Source organism: Dermacentor albipictus, chromosome 8 (genome assembly GCF_038994185.2).
Source record: "Dermacentor albipictus isolate Rhodes 1998 colony chromosome 8, USDA_Dalb.pri_finalv2, whole genome shotgun sequence".
NCBI lineage: Eukaryota > Metazoa > Arthropoda > Arachnida > Ixodida > Ixodidae > Dermacentor > Dermacentor albipictus.
The window spans coordinates 30,578,065-30,602,445 of record NC_091828.1 but is presented as its reverse complement, the minus strand read 5'-3'; the positions used below and the strand labels follow the sequence as shown (position 1 = coordinate 30,602,445).

General features: G+C 47.6%; 1 protein-coding gene across 7 annotated transcripts in view; it reads left to right on the top strand.

The window, feature by feature from the left end:
• The window catches only part of LOC135912820 (retinol dehydrogenase 13-like), a 395,668-nt gene that overhangs the window by 153,557 nt on the left and 217,730 nt on the right, over window positions 1–24,381 (top strand). The window lies entirely within an intron of this gene.

Genomic DNA, 24,381 nt, shown 5'->3' with positions numbered 1-24,381 from the left:
TTTATTCGAGTGTTCAGATGGTGACCTCCGGATACGGTGCAAGTTGAGCAGTTGGGCGCGTGATTCGTGAAGGTATGTTAATTATCTTTCGAAATAAATACATTGGGTGGCTAAAGGACATGAGTAGTTTGGAGCCTGTCTTCAAGATTGTGTAGCTGAGCGAAATAAGCTTATTAAACATGCACCTCTAAGAGCTAAGAACAAATATTTCGCAACTAGGCGTAACTGACGCAGAAAATGTTCGTGGGTAACATAGACCTGACCGCTTCCAGCGTTCTCAGATATTTCCATGAATCGTACGGCTGTAGCAACGAACGTGCGCTGCCGTTCGTTGCTACACCGACACGATACACGATTGAATGATAGTGCAGATATAGCACGTCATTGCCCTCAAGACATCTTGCTGCCGTCGGCGTCAGCAAGATAAAGAAGTTGAACTGCTTGGCAGCGGAGCCATGCCAGCCAAGGGTGGCAATACTGATGTCACAGGCGCTTTCTTATTTTTTTAATGGTTTGCCTATCAGACAGAGATAATGCTACAAATGCAGTGTCATTCGCTCTTGTCTCATGGATTTAAATATGGGTTGTAATGGTCTCCACATCGCGTTTGTTTTCATGAGTAGGTGTAAGCAGGAAAATGTTCACTCGCATCCATAAACACGCAAACACCCGCGCATGCACAAGCACTCTTTCTTCCTCACCCGAACACACACTCTCTTCCTAACACGCACGCACATACACTCTCTCTATCACACGCACAGATATCTATCAGCGCACAAACACACACACTTTTGTCCGCAGGCATGCGTGCTGAAACACGAACACGCACGGTCGCACACGTGCACACGCAGGCACGCAAGCGCACACACGCATGCACTAACACGCGCGCACAGGCTAACGCTCATGCACGCGCAGATGCGGGCATGCACACACGACGCGAACGCTCACGCACGCATACATGCATTCGCGTGCATGCATATGCAAAAACGGAGGCACTAGCACGCACACACACTCTCTTTCTCCCTCGCGCATACACACGCTCTCTCTCCCTCGCACGCACAAACTCTCTTTGTATGCCTCACACACAAACGCACTCTCCCTCACACGCGTGTACTCTCTTTCTATCCGTCGTACGCGTGCGCACACACACAGGCACACACACACGCACGTACACACATCCATGCGCGCACACACACATACACACACACAATACGCACGCATAACCATCCATGCGCACACGAGCACGCACAATCGTGCATGCTGAAACTTGAAAACACACGTCGACTCGCGTACACGTCCACACGCGCTCACGCATGCACCGAAGCGCACGAACACGCGCACGCACATGCCGGCGTGCGTGCGCGTGTACATTTGCATCCGTATTTACGGACGCAAATACGGATGCACACGCCCGCTCACACATACAGAGCGCACACACCCATGCAACCATACCCAGGCACGGTGAACACATGCACACCTCATAACCATTCTGTACAATCTCGGCTGCCTGTCAAAAACCTGCGCGTGCTTACAGATTTCATAACACTTCGTCTACCATTACCATCTCAATGCCAAATGTAATTATTCGCTTTATGGTTTAAATTTGGCGCTTCTTCGAGTCAATGTGCCCTCTACCGGGAGGGTGCAAAACAATTCCTACCTGTCGTGGGACTTCACCGCCCCACTGTGATCTGGTTTAACTGCTTTAACGCACCACCAATGTTCTGACTAAGTGCCGAAATGCATATGTTGTTACGAGGGGCAACCCTCTTGTTGTAGTTAGTTGAAACTTTTTGACCATCGGTCGATGTTCTGAAATATCATTTTGAAAAAATAAATTTCCCATTGAGTTACACTTGTGCATTGCTGTGAAGTTCTGAAGGAGAATGTCCAGAATTCCTGGACATGGCAAGTATCGAAGGAAAGGGCACAATTGTATGTTGTAGACAAGCTACAATTGACATTGTCGAGATCAAGAGCGATATCTACTTACTACAGGACGCAAAAGGTGTGACCATTGAAGTTATGTGAAAAACCTCGCTACGACCGACACGGTTGGTTCTGCGAATGAATAAGTGACTACCACTTGCGTTGGCTGGTAAATCTGAAAAACTATTTCTGCTGCCAGGCACGCAGCAGCCGGAGGCTTCGCAATTTCTGGAGCACTGCGATTTGCAAGTCTAAATGGGAACAGCCTGATGGCGGGTGATTTTTCTCGTTCCTGTGAATCCGCCACCGCACAATCAACGGAGCAGTAAAACTGTATGTGAATTATAAGTGCCAGCCGAAACACCAAACAAGAAGGAGCTGACCCGAAATTAAAAAGAAAGAAAAAACCTCCATTGAGAATTCATAATGGAATGCTTGTTCGTTTTCAAGTATACTTAAGCATGCGTGGGTTACGAATTTTGCCAGCACAGCAACGTGCACGCAAAAGATGAACAAACCATGCCAAATTCTTCCGTGTGTCCTCAACAATGTGGTCAGGCTTTCAGTAATGCGGTAAGGATAAAGGAGACATCTCGCTTCCACCAACACACGGAATAGTGGTTTGTTCCAAGCACACGTGTGAATTAAGGATTTTTAACATTCGGTTGTTGTAAAGAGCATACCATGTGTGGCTTGTTAGCGCTGCTATTAGGAGCGAACCAACAGTGCGACTAATGTCACAGTGAACGGCTTCGATCTCTATTCACTCATACTGGATTTGTTTATGCGCGATGAACCCGCTCAAGCCTCAATTTAAGACCACCTAGTTTTATGTTTTAGCGCTGTCCGCCCAAAGCGGTTTCATGTCATCCTTTGCTCTGTCCCGCCTGTCGTTTTTTGAATTTCGCTTCTAATTTTAACGAATAAACAGCATTCTCTTTAGTGTTCGAGTACTTTCTCTCATCTGCCTTGTGCTACTAATCCTTATCTGCATTATTCCTTTTGGGTTCAATTCTTTTGCCGTGTCCTTGAATTATCCCAGTAACAGCCTGCTAAAAGCCATCAACACTCTATTAGTTCGCAGTTCTGGCCTTTACCGACAGCAGAAGTATGCGCCAACCTAAGCTTTTGTACGATCTACGTGGAGGCCTTGCAAAAGAAAAAAATATTGAACAAATCAGCGCTTTTTCTTCTTCGAGTTTGAATGTCTTCTTTATGTTTTTTTTCCACCTTAATAAATATTTATTTATTATATATAAAACCAACCATTCTCATTCGAATAAAATCACCAAAGCACACCCTACATGTTTCCATCTAAACAGATAGTTTTAATGTTAAGAAAGAGAAAATTGTTATAAACCCTGCTGAGTCATTGTCGTGGAAATCCTCGACTTCTGCCTTTCCCTATATTAGGCCACCTCTATGGAACACTGCCTCTTCTGGCTTTTCGGCAATTCAGCGAATGTGGTCGTTTTGAAAGAGCAATCACTTAGTCCTCGTATTTCCTGCCCACTGTTTTGTGCGTATTTGTTATTCCTGTCACTTAAGAGTTGATGACTACCTAATCAACTCTTAGCTCATAATTGTGTGCAAATATGCACAAGCAGGTGATGTGCGCATCAGTCACACTTCAATGTAATTATCAAAACGCCAAATGAATTTTTTTCAGAAAACTGGCAGATATTAGGTATGACCATGCGCTCATAATGACGACGTCATGGCTGTATGAGCATGCTCATGATTGCATACCACGCTTGTTCTTTATAATGTTTCAGAGTGCACGTGAGATGGTCATGTATAGAAATGTGTTGTCTTCAATAAACTTTCCAATTGCGAGTCAGCGCCCATCCTATCGTTTTGTCTGGTAACTCGTTTATTCCACTTATTTGCCCTCTTATGCGCTGCGGTGAACCCTCCTGTCTTATTGCCGGTCCGTGTGTTATTGCGCTGCTCTTAAAATGATCTTGAACCAAATTGTAGACATGCCTGTTTTCCGGAAGTGCGGCTTAGCCATCAAATGATAAGTTCCACCCAAAACACCAAACATCATTTTCTTTCATAACCAGACAGTAAACAGGAATGTTTTTCTTGCATCGTACAATATTTATTGTTAGAGGGTTGTTGAAAGTATAGCACGACTATATTTACAATATATATATCTACACATGCGAGGTGCGTCAGCGTAGTCAAGATGGCTGACCATCAACAACACACAGTAGTCAGTGACTCGCGATCTTCTTACTCTCTTTCAACTTTCATCCTTCCGTAACAGGACCTCCGGGTGGTGAAGCACCGTCTCGGCGCATGCTAGGCGAAGAAGTGCGAACGAAGTATGGCTTCAGCCGTGAAACTTGCAGGATGTCAACAGGCGTCGGACTTGAGGATGCCTCAATGTGTAGCAGCGAAATCTCGTAATTTGCTTGGTTAACTTAACGTAGGACTTGATAAAAACGTGTGTAGGGAGAGAGAAGCTTCTGGGAGAGGCCAACCCGACGACATGGTGACCAAAGGAGCACCCAACCACCTGGTGTGAACTTAAGATCGCGATGGCACCGATCGTAAACCTCGTTTTGTACATGCGCGATGCTAATAAAAGGGATCGGGAACATGACGTGCCTTGCCAGCGCGATCGATGACTTCACGACCGTACTCAGTTGCAACACGCGGCACAGAAGGGAGGACAGTGTCAAACGGCAACGTGAGGTGGCAATCATACAAAAAGACAAAAGGGTGGCTATCTACGGTGTCATGTCGGGACGAGTTATACGCCAATGTCACGTAGGCCAGCGTGGCACCTCAGTCGCGGTGATCGTTGTAGACGTACATCGACAGCATCTATGTGATTGTTCGGTTGAGACGTTCCACATGATCGTTCATTTGTGAATGGTAGGCGGCGGACAGCTTGTGCTCAGTGGCTCAAAGGCTGATGAGGTCGCCGACAACCCGAGACAAGGACGAGCGGCCGCGGTCTGTAAGTAATTGTAGAGGTGCACCGTTGTGGAGAATGACGTCGTGGAGAAGAAAATCGCCGACGTCTCTTGTGCAACTTGTCGGCAATGCCTTTGCTATCGCGTAGCGTGTCGCCTAATCAGTAGCGACGGTGATCCACTTATTTCATCTAGTCGTCGTCGGAAAGGGCGAAGCAGGTCGAGGCCTACGCGAAAGAATGGTTCATAGGGAACTTCAATTGAATGGAGTCGTCCGACAGGTGGCAGGGGAGGTTTTTTCTGGCCCTTACACAATTCGCAAGTTGCGACATAACGATGCACAGAGCGGTGGAGACCCGGTCAGAAGAACCGGCGTCGTACGCGGTCGTAGGTACGTAAACCTGCAAGGTGTCCCACCGCCATTGTATTGTGAATTTGCTCGAGACCAACGGATCACAGATGACGAGGAAGGACAAGGAGCAACTCAGGGCCGTCAGGGTTGACCTTGCCACGGTAGAGGATGCCATCGTGCCGCACGAACACGCGGCACGTGCCTCGGTGCTGCCATATTGCAGTCTGACGATGATGGACCGTAAGGATGCGTCGTGTTGTTGTTCAGCGCGCATATCTGTCATGTCAGTCAAAGACATCACGCAGGTGATTTGCTCATGCACAGCAGGATGGGAATGATCCACGTGATGACGAGAGAGGCAGTCAGCGTCCTTGTCCAGATGTCCAGACTTATAGTTGACAATAAATGAAAACTGCTGGAGCCGCAAAGGCCCGCGGCCAAGCCGTCCTGTCTGGTCCCTGAGGGAAGACAGCCAGGAGAGTTCGTGGTGGTTTGTAATGACCGAGAAAGTGCGGCTGTACAAAAATGGCCCGAACTTGGCAACAGCCCGAACTAAACCCAAGCACTCCCGCTCGGTGTTGGAGTAATTGCTCTCTGCAGGTGACAGAAGGTGGATGGCGTAAGCTATCACGCACTCGGTACTATTCGGCTGTTGGGCGAGAACAGCGCCGATGCCATGGCCGCTTGCGTCAGTGTGGTCTTCGGTCGGTGCATATGGATCAAAGTGGGTAATATGGGAGGGGTTCTCAGAAACCCGATGAGAGAGGCGAACGCGTGGGCCTGCTCCAGGCCTCATGAGAATGGCGTGTTCTTCTTTAGAAGATCTGTCAAAGGCTGAAAAATGTCGGCGAAGTTTTTGTCGAAACGGCGAAAGTAAGAACACAGGCCGACGAAGAAGCGCACGTCAGACGCAGAACGTGGCACAGGGAAACTGCCTACGGCGCGATTTTTTTCCGGATCTGGTTGGACACCGGATGCATCTACGAGATCTCCCAACACGGTATTCTTACGGTGCCCGAATCGACACTTCGTGGAGTTCACTTGGAGGCCGACTTTTCGGCTGACCGCAAAAATGGCAGCGAGTCGGTTTAGATGGCTTTCGAACGTGGAGAAAAAAACAACAATTTCGTCAAGGTAACAATGACAAGTGGTTTGTTTGTAGCCTCGCAGAAAAGGGTCCATCACACGTTCGAATGTCACAGGCCGGATCGAAGATCGATGGAGGAGAAGTATTTACCTCCGTGCAAGTAGCCCAATGCGCCATCGATGCGTGGTAGTCAGTAGACGCCTTTTCGTGTGATCTTTAATTGGCGATAATCGATTCATGTTCCCAGTGTTTGTACGGTGGTGAATAACAGATCTTTGGCTTAAAAGCCTGTAGACCAAATCAAAGATATCACGGTACGATTCGACGAGGAGACTATGTTCATGGCTTGTGCCGGGGTGAGGTCAGGTGCAATCGTCTTCTCGAAGTCATCCGCTAGTGAAGCGGAGCTGTGAGTTGCAATTGGCGCGAAAAAATACTCTGGACATTCAGACTTTCAATGGCAAAGCCAAAGTATTAGAAACGCTGGCCAAGAATATGCCGACCGGTAGCACTTGAGGGCAAAGGGTTATAATCAGAAGCGGAAGAACGATGCAGTTATTATTATTCGTCATGAGCGTATATGGAAGAGCAGCATTCCGGTACAAAATCACGTCTATGATAGAACGAAGGACATATTTACCGTCACGAACCTGTGGCTGTGCGGTCAAAGCGACGTAATTGACTTCCTCCGGTGACAGACGCACATCTTGGAGCGAGCGCAAGTGCGGCGGCGCGGTGCTCGGACAATCAGCGACTTGGGGCAGCTCCAACTGGAGAACGCTGGTTACAAAATCGATGAGAGCGGAATGACTGGATAAATAGTCCAATTCAAGGATAGTGTCGTGAGGGCAGTTGTCGATCACAGCAAAGAGAACAGAAGTAGGGCGGCCGGCTACACATAAACACGAATTACACACTCCTAGAACAAGCAGCACGCCGTCGTCGGTCACACGAAGCACTCGAGCAGGTGCTGGGGTGAGGACCTTCTTTAAAGCTCTACGTACCCTACCACTCATCACACAGACGTGGGCTCAAGTGTCCACGACTGCTTCGACAGGAACGCCGCCTATTTTACCGTCAATTACACTTCTCTTGTGGGCACAGACAGAGGATTTGCTGTAGTAGTAGGCAATGCAGCACCATCTCCGAGGGCTGCATTTCTTAGTTTTCCTAAAGGGTGCGGCCAAAAGCCACAGTGGACGAAAGGCGACGTTGCTGCGGCGAACGGGAAGATGGGCGACGTGTTTGCGGTGAACAAGACTGGTGTCCGCCCGGCGATGGTGAGCGACTGTACCCCTTGTTCCCAGCAGAGTTGTCGGCAGTGTTAAACTCGGCGGTTGGCGAAACATTATGGGCATTTTCATTAAAACGGCTGAGGTTGGTGGGCGTGCGAGGTGCTCAGGGCCAATAGTTGCGACAGTATCGGGCCACATGACCAATGCGGCGACAGGTGAAACACACCGGCTGGTAATCCGCAGTTTTTCATTCAGTCGGGTTGCGATAACGGAGGGAAGTGTCGGGGTGGTGTGATAAATGCAGGAATGCGTTCGTTGGCTCTGGGATTGGCGACAGCACAGCACGATGTAAACCGGTGTTTTCAAGTTCCTAGCGGACGACGGCTTGTACGAGGGGAACTCAAGAAGGCGTAGCATCAGGGCTACGCGAACAGAAAGTTGTGGGTGCCATCACATCCAGTTCACGTCGAACGATTGGAACCACATCCTCTGATGGCAACGCATGCTGCCGTGCTGGTTGATCTTCACACGTCGACGTTCCGGCAGTATTGGGTATTCTGTCGAATGATTGCAGGACGCTTCGGGCTTTGGCCTGCTCGAATTGTCGGCACTCTTTAATGATAGCATCAGCTGTAGAGCAGTTTTCGCAAATGAGAAGATTAAAGGTGTCTTCAGCAATGCCCTCAAGCACGTACGTGACCTTCTCAGCTTCTGTCATGTCGTGATCGGCTTTACGACAAGGGGCCAGCACGTCCTGGATGTACGAGAAATAAAACTCCGTGGGCGATTGGGCACGGGAGGCCAGGTCCTGCTTTGCGGCAATCTTACGGCCGGCTGGTTCTCCAAACTCTGTCAACTTATTTTTGCGTTGGTCCCAGCTGGTTGGCTCCTTTGTGGTTTTCGTACCACACCTTTGCCGTACCTTTTAGGTAGAGCAACAGGTTAGCTAGCATAAGCGTAGAGTCCTATGTGTTGATTCCATTCATGCGTTCATACATAGCTACCCATTCTTCAACGTCGGCGCCATCGGCCCCGCAGATATTTCCAGGATTCTTATGTTGCCCAACCACAATTGAAGGTGACAGTGACGCGGGTGGCGACGCTGACGTTGGAGGCGGTAACGACGGTGATCCCGCGTGCTCACCGTCATTCATGATGCGGACGGTGATGCGACGTCCACTGCGGAGCTCCGTGTTCAGCCGTGGTAGCCCGCACCTCCCACGGATATGTTACGGCAATGTTTGGAGTATAGAAAGATTGTACGTATAATTCATATATATATATATATATATATATATATATATATATATATATATATATATATATATATATATATATATATATATATATATATATATGTTGTAATAAAGAAGAAGAGCACACGAACAAGACCAGCCACATCATCTGTTGCATGCGTGCAGTGCAACCAGTGAGTGGGTCAGCCGGATCGCCAGTGCTTAGCACGAGTGTGAGCCGTTCGGGCAACCAGCTGTTCCTGCTTTGCGTCACCTGCCTTCTCGGTTACGAACAGACGCTACCATGTGAACTGTTCTGTACTCTAGGCTACGTCAACCGTCAGCCACCACATCGACACTGGCTCCAACGGGCCATTGCGGCAGCGCCCGTACCGCGTCTCCACCAAGGAGCGTCAGGTTATCAGTGAGCACGTGGACGATGTGCTTCAGCGCGGCTTCATTCGACCTTCCAATAGGCCGTGGGCATCACCTGTGGTTCTCGTCAAAAAAAAAAGACGGTTCCATTCGGTTCTGCTTCGATTATCGCCGTCCTAATAAGATAACGCGAAAAGGCCTCTACCCTCTACCGCGCATTGACGACGCTCTGGACAGCTTGCAAGGTGCTGAATTCCTCACTGCGTTGCATTTACGCTCGGGCAACTGGCAGGTCCCGATATCAGCAGTTGATCGCCCTAAAGCTGCATTGATTACTCCAGATGGTTTATACGAATTTAATGTGATGCCATTTGGCCTATGCAATGACCCTGCTACATTTGAACGGATGATGGACAATATCTCGCGCGGTTTAAAATGGAGCACGTATTTATGCTACCTCGACGATATCGTTGTGTTCGCCAGTGATTTAAGCACGCAGCTTCTTCGCCTTAGGCAAGTGTTGACGGCCATGACAAACGCAGGCCTGCAACTGAACCTGAAAAAATGCCAGTTCGCTGCGCGCAAGCTCATGATTCTTGGTCACGTCGTATTACAAGACGGCATTTGTCCCGGCCCATGAAAACTTCGCGCTGTGGCAAAGTTTCCTAAACCTAAGTCACTTCAAGAACTCCGTGCCTTTATCAGCCTCTGTTCTTACTTCAAACGCTTTGTTCGCAATTTTGTCTCGATTATATCACCTCTGACACAACTCTAAGTGGCGCCAATGACCTATCCTCTGGTCTCCTGCATGCGACACCGCGTTCGTTACCTCACGCTGTCTCCTGACGTCTCCGCCTACACTGCAACACTACGACCCCACCACCCCAACTGAAGTGCATACCGATGCCAGTGGTGTTGGTCTTGGCGCTGTCCTTGCAAAGTGGAAGCTTGGCTACTCCGAGTACATCGTTGCTTACGCCAGTCGTGCGCTGACCAAAGCGGAACGCAATTACAGCGTCACAGAAAAAGAACGCCTGACCATCGTTTGGGCACTCGGGAAGTTTCGCCATTATTTGTACGGCAGGCCTTTCAATGTGCTTCCGGACCATCAAGCACTTTGTTGGTTATCCTCTTTAAAAGTCCCGTCTGGACGCCTTGCCCGCTGGGCTCTGCGCATTCACGGATACGACATACACGCCACATACCGCTCATGTGGCAAGCACACTGACGCTGACGCTCTGTCCCGCTCTCCGCTGCCAGCCGACACGGCCTCCCTCTCCACTACTGAGGTGGTATTGTCGGTCGACATCGACACCTTCGCATCAGAACAGCACAAGGATGCTTGAGTGGCCTCTCTTTTGGATCTCCTTTCTGGCTCGCGTGCATCTCCCACCTCCCGCTCCCTGCGTCGCCAGGCTGTCCATTTTGCTGCCCGGGATAACCTCTTGTATCGACGCAACTGCCAACCCGATGGCCGCAAGTGGCTCCTGGTTATCCCTAGGACATTGCGTTCCGACATGTGCGCGTCTTTCCATACTGATCTACAATGTGCACACGTAGGCGGTTTGAAGACGTATGGGCGCCTGTCGCAACGTTACTACTGGCGAGGAATGTTTACTTTTGTCCAAAAGTTTGTCCGCTCGTGCACGCAATGCCAACGCCGCAAATCTCCGCCTCATCTGGCCCACGGTTAATTACAGCCCCTTCCGTGCCCTGTTCGTGCCTTCGACCGTGCGGGAATTGACCTGTACAGGTCGCTACCCCTAACACCCGCTAACAAATGATGGATTATTGTCGCAGTTGATCACCTTACACGCTATGCTGAAACCGCTGTCTACCTGCAGCGAGCGCCAGTGAGGTTGCATCCTTTCTGCTCCATCGTTTCATTCTTCGTCATGGCCCACCTCGGTAGCTGGTGAGTGACAGAAGCCGTGTGTTTTTGTCGCAGATGGTTGAAGCTCTGCTTGCTCAATGCTGCACATTTCACAGGACCACCACGGCGTACAATCCTCAAACTAACGGTCTTACGGAGCGTTTCAATCGCACCTTTGGTGGTATGCTCGCCATGTACGTTTGATGGGAGCATACAAACTGGGACATCATGCTCCCATTTGTCACGTACGCATATAATACGGCTACACAAAGTACTACAGGAATTTTTCTATACTTTCTTCTCTACGGTCGCGATCCTTCCCATACCAGCGATACAGTTTGCCTTATACACCAGACACGTCAGAGTGTGCTCCCGTTTCAACCGTCGCCTGAGGAATACCGTCAATTAGCCCGAAAGTTCACCTCCGCCGACCAACAACGACAAAAAGCCAATAGTGATGGCGACGCTACGAATATTAACTTCGCTCCCGGCACACTTGTCTTATTGTCCGTGCCTTCTACCACGCCTGGACTTTCGGCAAAACTTCTCTCGCAGAATGATGGACCATACCGCATCGTCGAACGCACCTCTCCGGTCAACCATGTCATAGACCCGCTAACACGGACATCCGACAAGTGCCGCCGTGGTCTGAATGTTGTTCACGTTCGCCGCCTGAAACAATTCTATGGCCCGTTAATCTCCACGTCGTAAGTCGTCAGGAAGGCTCCGCTTTTGCACAGGGGGTAATTGTAATGAAGAAGAGCACAAGAACAAGGCCAGCCAGATCGTCTGTCGCATGCCTGCAGTGCAACCAGTGGGCTAGCCGGATCACCAGTGACTTGCACGAGTGCGAGCCGTTCGGGCAACCAACAGTTCCTGCTATGCGTCACCTGCTTTCTCGGTTACGAACCGACGCTAGCATCTGAATTGTTCAGTACACCCCAGTGCAATATATATATATATATATATATTGAAGACGTGCCATCCATCAAGACAGCCATCACCAAGCTTATCATCGAACATGCCTCTGCATTATGATTTTTGCTTCTTGCTTTTACTTTGGATGTTTGTTTTGTGTTTCCACCGACGCTCGCTGTAACGACCCTGTTGACCCTCAGGGTATTGTAATAAATAAATAAATAAATAAATAAATAAATAAATAAATAAATAAATTATTAAATGGTGGGTGCTAATTTTTTAATCTGTCATCTCGAGAAAAAAAGTTGAGTTAGACTGGCAGCGTTAACGAACGAGGTTATATTACGTTGTGTATTAGGGTCACAATAATGGCTGGCTATTGGGTGATGCGCCCATATTGCAGTTTTGAAGCACAGGAAGACGTTCTCTGACAGAATAAAATTTGATATCAATGCACCCACTATAGCCGACGCGTTATTCCAAGGCATTAACTGTGATTTTTACACTCCCTAAACGCCTTACAAATGTTTTCTGCTATTCCCTCCCAGTTTGAGGATGCATTTCTTGCTGCAGTAGCACACCAGCGACAAAATACCTCCACTATGTCTTACCTCCATCACTTGGTACTGGTACATCAATATATGTCGACTTTCCTGCTGATCGGCAGGCAAGTGGTGCGAGAATGACTATAAAAATTGCTGTCTTCATGGTCGTGATGACCTCACGGGGAGTTTGACAAATCTGAAATGAAAGAAACGCTGCAAGAGAATCATCAAAAAATTTCCTTTTTTTCAATCCTCTTGAAGAAACCGGAGCGGATGTCGACTTAAGTTGACATCCACATATATATGTGAACGCGATAAAGCTATAATAACACCATGGTGTTCAGAGCCTCGTGTCGGAAGATAGCCGGTGTTGCGTGCGGCGTCAGCACCGGCGTCTCGTGAACGAATATTGCCGTGTATGTTTCAGTATGTGCATGTGGCCCACCTGCGATATGACATGCGGTATGTGGGGGTTATACTGCCACATCATTATGTCGCCAAAGTTGCTCATACTTGTCTTGTATTATTGATAAATTTATTCGCCAACGTCTTGAGAATGACAATGCACTAACAAATATCATGAGAAAATACAGCGACAGCTCATGCCTTTCATGTTAAATCTACTCAGGCTGAAAAATTAGAAGTTAGAAACAATAACAGATACCTGAAAATTGTGTAATATTTTGGCGTGGCTGTGCAAAATCTTCGGGTTCGTGCCGCGCGTGAAGCCGGGTTTCTACCAGAAAGCTCGTCTTCGTGCATAGCGTTCACCAACACCATTTCACGGTAACCATTACGGTTAGGTTAGCTACAGTTGGCGGCAAACGTGAGAAGCAGTCGTAGATGTTTGAATTATATGGCGTTCCACTCTTAAAGGCGAAGCTTAAGCGTCCTTCAAGTTATTTGACAAGCACCCGAATTGAATGGACTAATAGTAGCAAACATCGTGAAAGTGGACCTTTTAGAAAAGCTTGCTGAAAGAAAAGCTATATTATTTTTTCATGTATTGCAGGAGCCTTAAAGCCATAAATTTATGCGTGCTATTCACTGCACCTAATACATGCTTTTCGTGCAGCTTTATCTTTATTGTCAACAAATTGTTTGATGACATGTACAATCGTCTAATTAATCACTGAATGTTTCATTTTGTTTGCCGTGTATGTTTAGAGTGGTGAGGTGCGAATGTGTTACCAGACCATCCGACAAGACACCTCGTGTGTTGTAGTAATGCTGTTCTTTCAGCATCTGGTGAATCAAAACCCTGAAACTGGCTATTCGGCTACCTAGTCCTCATCGGTTAATGCAGCAGGAAACCAAGGACTAAAGTATAATATTGCTACGGGGTAGTATTCCCAATGACGAAGAGCCGAGCAGGGAGAAGACGAAGACGACGATTGGAAGCTAGCGCGGGCTGTTGCCTCTTGGTCAACTGCGGCGTATTGCCTTGTAAATATACTTGTAAATAGCTTTTCTTCGGTGTCTTCCTACATAACATATTTGGTGGAGGTGCGGGGTCCTCCTCTACCATCGATCTCCTCCTCCTCTCCTCCTCCTCCTCCTCCTCTACCGATCCTCCTCTACCATCGCAGTCGGCAACTTGTACCATCGCCAACTTACAGAAAATGATTGCACCCGACATGCCGTCCGAGCACGCTCGTGCGCTCTACCGCGTTCTGATTTCCTACCAAGATATTTTTGACTTTAACGATCGTCCTTTGGCCCAAACAACAGCTGTTAAACATCGCATTAATACCGGAGATGCCCCTCCTATTCATCGCCGCCCGTATCGAGTATCACCGGCTGAGCGTCAAGTGATTCACACCGAAGTTCGCAAAATGCTTGCCAAGAACATTATTGAACCGTCATGTAGTCCATGGGCGTCACCAGTTGTGCTGGTAAAAAAGAAGGATGGCTCATGGCGCTTTTGCGTGGATTATCGGCACCTTAACAGAGTTACCAAAAAAGACGTGTATCCCCTACCTCGGATTGATGACGACCTTGACTGCCTCCACGGTGCTCGCTATTTCTCCTCTATTGACCTTCGCTCCGGCTATTGGCAGATTGCCGTGGACGATCTCGACCGCGAGAAGACTGCCTTTGTAACACCCGACGGTCTTTATCAATTCAAGGTGATGCCGTTCGGCCTATGTAACGCTCCTGCCACTTTTGAACGCATGATGGACTCCCTTCTTCACGGTTTCAAATGGTCCACGTGCTTGTGCTACTTGGACGACGTTATAGTATTCTCCCCAACATTCGCTACGCACCTCGAGCGCCTCTCAGCAGTCCTGGACGTTTTTCGGCGAGCCGGTCTGCAACTCAACGCATCGAAGTGCCAATTCGGCCGTCGCCAGATTACCGTCCTTGGACATCTCGTTGACGCGAACGGAGTGCAACCGGACCCAGGCAAGATCCATGCTGTTACGCACTTCCCTGTTCCGAAGTGTGTCAAGGATGTGCGCAGCTTCATCGGCCTTTGCTCGTACTTCCGCCGTTTCGTCAAAAATTTCGCGGCCATAGCACGACCACTAACCGAGCTTTTGAAAAAAGACGCCCCTTTCCAGTGGGGCGATAACGAGGCCTCTGCATTCTCGCTTCTCATCGATCTTCTCACAACGCCTCCCGTTCTGGCCCATTTCGATCCTTCTGCGCCTACCGAAGTCCGTACTGATGCCAGCGGTCACGGAATTGGCGCAGTACTGGCACAACGCCAGCGTGGCCACGACCGTGTTATCGCTTACGCCAGCAGGCTCCTCTCGCCCGCGGAGCGCAACTATTCCATCACTGAGCGTGAGTGTCTGGCCCTAGTTTGGGCGGTTGCGAAGTTCCGCCCATACTTATATGGCCGACCTTTTTCCGTTATCACAGACCATCACGCGCTTTGTTGGTTATGCTCATTGAAAGACCCTTCAGGAAGACTTGGTCGCTGGGCCTTACGCCTCCAAGAATATTCGTTCTCTGTCACCTACAAATCTGGCCGACTACACAAGGACGCTGACTGCCTGTCTCGCTACCCGGTAGACGAGCCTGACGACGCCGACAGTAGTACCGCCGACGGCATTTTCTCTGTGTCTGCCTTCGCTAACATCGCCGATGAGCAGTACCGAGACCTATCGCTGCGAGTACTCATCGAGCGTCTGCGCTCTACACCTACCGACGCATCCGTTCGCCGATATGTCCTCCAGGGCGGCATTCTGTACCGAAGGAGCTTCTTCCCTGATGGTCCTGATCTTCTTCTTGTCGTGCCAAAACATCTACGACAGACTGTGCTCCTTCAGATGCATGACGCACCCACTGCAGGACATCTTGGCGTAACCCGCACGTACGACCGCGTCCGCCGCTTCTATTTGCCTGGTCTTGCTCGCTCTGTCCGACGCTATGTTGCTGCCTGTGGTCCCTGCCAGCGTCGGAAAACGCCTCAGGTGCTACCTTCCGGTCATCTCCAGCCGATCACCGTCCCTGTGGAACCGTTTTTTCGTGTTGGATTAGACCTCCTCGGTCCCTTTCCCACGTCATCCTCTGAGAACAAATGGGTAGCCGTCGCAACTGATTACGCCACCCGATACGCTATCACGCGGGCTCTACCTACCAGTTGCGCCACTGACGTCGCGGACTTTCTCTTGCGTGACATTATCTTAGTGCATGGCGCCCCGCGACAGCTGCTTACTGACCGTGGTCGTAACTTCCTCTCGAAAGTTATCGCCGACATTGTGCGTTCCTGCTCTATTCAACACAAGCTGACTACCTCATGCCATCCTCAAACCAATGGCCTCACAGAGCGCTTAAACCGTACTCTTACCGACATGCTGTCCAAGTACGTTTCGAAGGACCACCACGACTGGTACGTTGCCCTTCCTTACGTCACCTTTGCTTACAATTCTTCCCGGCACGACACCGCCGGATTTTCTCCATTTTATCTACTCTTCGGTCGCGAACCGACCTTGCCCCTTGACACGGTACTTCCTCCTGCTGCGACCTCAACAACCGAGTATGCGAGCGACGCCATCGCCCTCGCCGATCATGCACGCCAGCTTGCCCGTGCTCGACTGACGGACTCGCAAACCACGCAGCAGCGTCGGTAGAACGCCCGCCACCGTGACGTGCAGTTTTCGCCTGGTGCACTCGTGCTCCTGTGGTCGCCCTGTCGTCACGTTGGACTTTCCGAAAAGCTCCTTTCGCGATACACAGGGCCCTACCGTGTGCTGCGCCAGGTGACACCTGTGACTTATGAAATTGCTCCTGTGAGCTCAACCTCGTCATCTACTCTGGCGTCTAGTGATGTCGTGCACGTCAGTAGGCTCAAGAGCTACTACACTGCTTCAGAGTCCAGCCTTTAGTCGCTCCGGGACGGCGCTTTTGCCGCCGGGGGTAGTGCTATGGGGTAGTCTTCCCAAAGACGAAGAGCCGAGCAGGGAGAAGACGAAGACGACGATTGGAAGCTAGCGCGGGCTGTTGCCTCTTGGTCAACTGCGGCGTATTGCCTTGTAAATATACTTGTAAATAGCTTTTCTTCAGTGTCTTCCTACGTAACAATATTTATATGTACTGCACGCCAGACATACAATCTGATTGAGACACGCCGTTTAGGGGACATCACGTTTCTTGTGTTCGCATTCACATTTTTAACTGGCATGCAAATGTATGTACGTGAGGAATTCCGCATTATGCCTCCAATGAAATGCGGCTGCAGTGCATTTCATCTCTCTCCCTCTACCTATATTTTTACGGTGCATTCGGATAGGACCGTGCACGCAAGAGGGAGACAAAAAGGAAGTGGTAGTCTGTCTCCTAGAGCTGTTACTTTTGTACCGGCCTGCGCGATTACCACCAACTTTTCGCTATGTAAATAGTTCTACATACATCTGCGCATCGGGCTTGCTCTTCGTAACATTTGGTTGAAGTGCGGGGTAACCACTCAGAACGGAGTTTCGCAGTGACCACCGCCTCGATTCTTTAGCGATGTCACAGGAGATGGTGCCTAGTTAGCTAACGCCTGCGTCCACTGCGTCGACTGTCCTACTCACGCATCCGTGTGATCCAGAAACCTCCTGCGGTGCCGATCGCGCCGACGTCGGCGACTGGCAGGAGATTCATGAGCGGGTGAGCAGTCACTACATATTGGATCTCACCGTGATTCTGACGAACACATCTTTTTTTTTTAGTTGGTGGGAACTGCGCAAAGGTGTTTTCAAAACCACAAAGAACTCCGTCTGTGAGATGTCTGCTAAGAGAAGATGCGAGATCTTTTCTGAAAACCCCTGGATACGAAGGTTGTCGCCAAGAAAGAATTGGTGTCACCAGTTCAGACGCCCAGAGAACGCTACGTCATCTATTTACAAGACGTGCTGCCACTCTGCTGCAAGACCGACGCTGAAATACCGGAGTCTGAAAACGTCGGCCATGTTTTAGGCGCTATCACCTATCAAACCTCTAGTTTAGTCATTTGGAAGAACTGTACTTCGGGTTATGACATAATCACGGAGTGAAAGCTTTTCAAGAACGTGAAAAGCAGTCTCATCTATCAGTAATTTGTACGGCTACACAAATGCAGCCCCAACATCGTCTTGTGAAGACCGACAGGACTGACTTTCGCGGCAGCGGCAGCCTTCGGAGCAGCTGACGATGATCGTGCGCCGTGAGGTGGAAACCATGTGTCCCGTGGCTCGTTAAAGATACTTGGCTCCCATGGTTCCCCGTGTTGAGGCTATAGTATGCCATGAATTCGCCAATGCCGGCTTGCAGTAGGTTTGCACCGTGCCCAGTTCCCAGCCAACCGAACGTCTTGCGCTAGTGCATACTGAAAATCAATGTACCCCTCGAGGTTTTAGCAACGTGGCAGAGTGGCGAGCACCACATGACCGACCAATTTGCTTCAGTTGCCGCAGCTTTGGTCACCTCGCCCGTTACGTTCGCAACAACTGGTTCTCGATGCCATTCCCGAAGAGCACATGCTTAGAGGGCGCATTGCACCACATCCAGCCGCAAGCCGAGCCGAACCTGCACACCACTGACCGTATGACGCCGTTGATCACCATCGCCGAGCAATCACTAGTCCCGTTCGCCGCAATGTCGTCGCCGGTCGTCCAGGTCACCGCAATCCCATCGCCTGTCGCCGTCATTCCGATATGGCGCATACCTTCGGGAAACCAAAAGATACAGCTCCCGGAGGTGAAGCTGCATTGTCGATATCTTCACCAAAACCACTCTCCCAGCCGACCAGACACAATGCAGTTGGTGTAGACGGTGTCTTTCGCCCAGCGCTTGTTGATACTCCCATATCTCCGTGATGAGCAACCCTCTTCGTGGCCGCCTGAAGGAAGTACTTACACCTGCTGCATCTCGTGCTACCTGGGTAGCTGATGAAGCGACATCCCTAATCCTTACTACCTGAAAACTGTTGCTAGATCCACCAATTCTCTCTTATTTGCTGTTCTGGAACGGTGTTCCCATGACTTGAACTTCAACCTCGACTTTTTGTCGGGCGATTAAGCACGGATTAACTGCGCTGCTGGCATCCTAAAGCTCGAGCTCCCTATTCATTGCCGTCCTTCAAGATCTGCTGAGGCTCGTTTATGTTCTGTATACTTCGTGCGGTTGCCGCCTCAAACGGCCAGAGATGCCTTTGACGTACTTCCCATCTGTTCCTGACAGTGGCTACGTGCTGACTCATAGTGTAGTTGTTCTGCTACGCACTATTGCCGTTCCTCATACCGTTGTGGCTATCGCCGATAACCACATATTTCTTGTTTTTCAAGTTATGGTTTATATATGCAAGTTCTTCTGAAAGAAATGCCACTCGGCAACGCTTCTCCCATCGTCTATACCATCATCTGTCAGATGTTCCGTGCTCCTCTGTAGCCACATGCTGTCGGAACAGTTCCGAAAAGTCTAATCTTTGAGGCCCGCGATGAGGCACATCGCGGGTAGCAGTGGCAGCAGCGTGTCCCTCCGGACGAGCTGATACCATTATACGTGCACGCGGCATCGTCATATGAAGCCCGATTCTGTAACTTGTCTGCGTTGGCACCGACATCCTCGCCGTTGCTGATAGCCTGCGGTGAGCGACCTCCGACCACTGCCCCACCCTATCTGGACTGCCATATAAGCGGACTCATCGCACATCGCGGGCACCAGTGGCAGCAGCGGGTTCCGCCGACCGTACTGATACTGTCTTTAGTGCACGCAGGGCAGTTCAAATTTTAGTTAACGTTGTTATGTTACTTTCTCGCTGCTGCCCCTGTTGCGCTCTCTCTCTCTCTCTCTCTATATATATATATGTATATATATATATATATATATATATATATATATATATATATATATATATATATATATATATATATCTGTGTTTGTTGTTCGCTTGCTTGTTTTCTTACACTGAGTGTTAGAAATGGCCTCCGAGGTAACCGATACCTGCGTCTCGTGTTGCGTAGATTTCGTCAAAGGTGAAGAACTTTTGACACGTGCTGAGTGCGATCAATGCTATCACCTGGGCAAATGCGCTGGCATGAGCGAACGCGTTTTCAAAACGAAAGCTGAGGAAGATAAACAAAATTTAAGACGCCCTACATGTCGGCTTTCTCGTAATGCTCAAGGTTCACACCAAATGCCCTCTACTTTACCCAGTGACATGAATAAGCCACTAGCACAATTAATTAAGAGTTTGGCTATCTTTACCACAAATGTTTCAGAATTGGGAACCTTAAGAGAGACAGCAACTGCCGTAGAGGAGTCTGTTCAGCAAATGTCGGACAAGTTTGACGGACTACTGCAGACGTCATCCAAACATGAGAGCGAAATCGAAAAGCTTCGCAATAGAGTCGAGACTCTTCAAAACAGCCAAGACCAAAAAACAGTTGATAAGCTAACTCAAGAACTGAACGATCTTCAACAGTACACTAGGCGCGAGAACATGGAAATTCATAGCTTACCATTCACAGAAAAAGAAAACCTGTCCGACAAAATGATCAACCTTGCGCAGAAGCTCGATCTTCCGCTCTTGTCAGATAGCGACGTTGTCAGTGTACATCGCCTCCCGCCGCGCCAGAACCATCTACCGATGACGCTAATCCAATTTTCTAGACGAACGGTGAAAGCAGCGTGGCTGGCAAAACGGGATAAACTGGAGGAGGCGCAAGCACTTTACGTTTTTTCGATGACGCTACTGCGATGAATAAGAGCCTTCTATGGCTTGCTAATGCTAAGGAACGCGAATCGAACTACACTTTTGTTTGTTCTCAGGGAAAGGTTTTCGCAAAGAAAGAGCAAGGCACGCGAGCCATACGGATTTCTTGTGAAAGTTACCTTGCAAAAATGGTTGGGTCAGTGTACACGCACCGCTTGTACAATTGTTTGCAACCTGTCACTATCATGGGATCCTATTTTACACCGAGTTCATTTAATAGCTTGATAAGCAGCAATAATAATTCTTCTGAACAAGCACTTCTTTTGTATCACCTCAATGCACAAAGTCTATTAAACAAAGTACATGAAATTGAAGCCCATCTTCAGCGAATAAGTTGCACATTTGACATTATTGTTTTTTCCGAAACTTGGTAATCCTCCGATGCCGATGTTACGCGGTCTCCGGGCTATGAGAACATTTCTGTGTTCAGAGAAGATAAACGTTGAGGAGGAGTTACTTTATATGTCAAAAAAGCCTATCGTATGATGTTTTGTTTGATTATACTGTCTTGCAGGAAGATCTTGAGGCTCTCGCCATATTACACCACAATGTCGCGATACTTCTAATCTACCGTCCCCCTAGTAGCATAACAGACGTAGTTCTTGAATTCGTGCAGTCTTTTCTTGAACGCGCAAGCAAGAATAAATGTGAAACAATAATCTTTGGTGATCTAAATATTGATCTCATCAAAAATAAACCTAACCAGGTGAAGTTGCTTTAATTAACACTCTCATCCGGTTGTGAAAATGTTAGTCATTATCTCACGGGAGTTACAGAGCATTCTGAAACGTTAATCGACTTGTGTTTTACAAGTTTTCCCTCTGACAACATCTTGTCCGGGGTATTTATGTCTAAAAAAATTGATCATTTTCCATTTTTTGCACAATTTCCACTGAAGAAGCATTTGAGGGAAAGCAATTATAAGCGATTAATCGTGAATGAGTTCAACGTGGCCAGATTTTGTTCTTTCACAGCTGAGACTAACTGGGCTGATGGGCACAGAGAAGCGAATCCGTCTAAGGCGTATGATGTGTACTTAGAAAAAATCCTCCATAATTTCGACCAGGCATTTCCACACGTTTTTGTCGAAAAGCACCGAAAAGCGAAAAAGGCATGTGTTACCAAAGATTTGTATAACCGGTATTAACAAGAAAAATCGATTATTCCCTCGGTTCCTAAAAATAAAAAATCTTGATCATCTCGCAGAATTTTAAAAAAATTCGCAACAGGCTCAATATGGACCTCAAGAAAGCAAGGGCTGATTTTTACGAAAACAAGTTTTCATTAGTAATGCGAAACCCCAAATTGGTTTGGCAAGAAGTTAGAAAAATTGTAGCCGGAAGAAGAGCATCTTTGCCTTCTGAGTTAATCATCAATCGAACTGTTTGCTCTTGCCAATTGCTTGCCAACCAGTTTAACAAGCACTTCTTCGATGCCGGTGCTATCAATAACTCTGAATGTGTACAGTCTTCGAAGTCTATTCACTCGTATATTTTTCCAACTTACAGTGATTCGTTGTTTCTAACGCCTACATCTGCAGGGGAAAAACAGATCTAATAAAAGCGTTAAAAAATGATTGTTCACCTGGAGACGACGGCATTAGTCCCATTCCGGTCAAAGCCGATATTGGTTTTATTGTCAGTCCACTTACCTATATTTGTAACAGAATGCTTCTTAGTGGCATATTCCGCGACAGATTGTCACTTGCACGTGTTACAGTGATATTGAAAGGTGTTAACAGAAACGTTTTTAACAATTATAGACCAATTTCTGTGTCACCACTTTTTTCTAAAATTGTCGAGAGAGGAAATTACAAAAGAATCGACTGCTTTTTAAAGGGTAAAAACGTAATTAGTAAGCAGCAGTACGGATATCAAACGAGGAAATGAACTGAAACAGCTCTATTAGATATTATGGATAACATACTTTCAAACTTTGAAAAGAAGCTGCATACTCTTGGTATTTTTATTGATTTTCGAAAAGCTTTTGATTCCATTAAACATGAAAAATTACTAAAAAACTACAAACATATGGTATTCGGGGACTGTCTGGCAAACTTGTAGAAAATTACTAGGGTGGAAGAAAACAGTACACACAACTTCACGAAACTCTGTCTGAGACCGGCAATATAAAATATGGTGTTCCTCAGGGATCAATTCTTGGTCCTTTACACTTTATTATCTACATAAATGGTATTTTAAATATACCAGGTAACCCCAGATATTGTTATTTATGAAGACGATACAAATGTTTTCTTTTCCGGACCTGACCTTGCATTGCTGGAATCACAAGCTAATGCCTGGCTTAGCGAGATATATGTGTGGCTGAATAATAATGAAACATCACTTATTGTAAACAAAACAAAATATATGATTTTCGCTCTGAAAAATAAACCTATACACCATAATCTCAAATTACGCATCAACAATTCGGAAATCATGTTTACAAATGGCTGTCGATTCCTAGGGGTTTGCTTCAAATCAGATTTAAGCTCGTCCGATTATGTAAACCGTGTACGTTTGAAGGTATGTAGGTCCATAGACTTGATGTACCGGCTGAAACATCTTATACCGATGCGTTTGAAGAAACAATTGTATTTTTCCCTAATTCATTCACACCTTCGGTACTCTCATTTAGTTTGGGGATTAGGCAACAAGACGGACTCGGACCGGCTCTTCGCACTCCAAAAAAGAGCTTTGCGTTTAGTACGTTTTTCAACATCTGTACCAGACAGCTGCATATTCCAGATTCCAAAAATATTACCTTACGCCGAGCTTTACACTTTATTCCTAGGAATTCACACTTTGCACACACTTTTACGCGCTTTTCTTCGAAAAATACTTAAAGCCGGATGTAGTATATAATTTATGTACGAATATTTTTGTGGGACATAGACCCCGGACCAACTACGGTGCCCACACAAAACATAATAAAATGATATCCCTTTGTAACAGACAGCCTTCTATAATTGATCACGCTCTCAACAGTAAAACTATTTGGCATTACAAAAGGAAAATAAAACAACCATTCTGAAAAATACTCGATCCTATCTGTTTGTATTTGCTGCTTGACCTGTGTGGAATAGGTAATGAAATTCATCGTCGTATGTGGTGCATATATGTAGTGCGTTCATCCCTTTATATTCATATTTATAGTGACACAATCGCATTGCACTACTTTGTATGAGTTGTTACTATTTGAATGTTATTCAGTTCATCATAACTTATGTCAAGTGTACATTTCCTTGTGATCAATATCTATTATAATATGTTTTGTTCTGCTTATTTGGTATTATGATTGCACTGTATTTCATTTAGTCCAAATGCTGTCTGATGTGCACTCCCGAGGCGAAGGCCCTGTCAGGAAACATACGTGTTTCCTTTTGCCACGCCTCGGGGACATACCTACTACATTGTATTTATGTCCGAAACAAAGACTGATTGATTGATCTCGGCATATTTTCGAAGTTTATTGCTCAAGACCTGCTTCCCGGACCGGCTGAGGCATTTCTGTCGCGTCATGGTGTCTTATCGCGACGCCTTTGACTTTGAGGATCACCCTCTGGGACAGACTCCTATTGTGACCCATAAGATGAGCACCGCTGATACTAGTCCTATCCGCCGACGATCTTATAGCGTGTACACAAGATCATAACAGGATAAGCTGAAGTGGACAAGACACGATTAGATAAGCAGACAAGATAAGCTGAAATAGACAAGA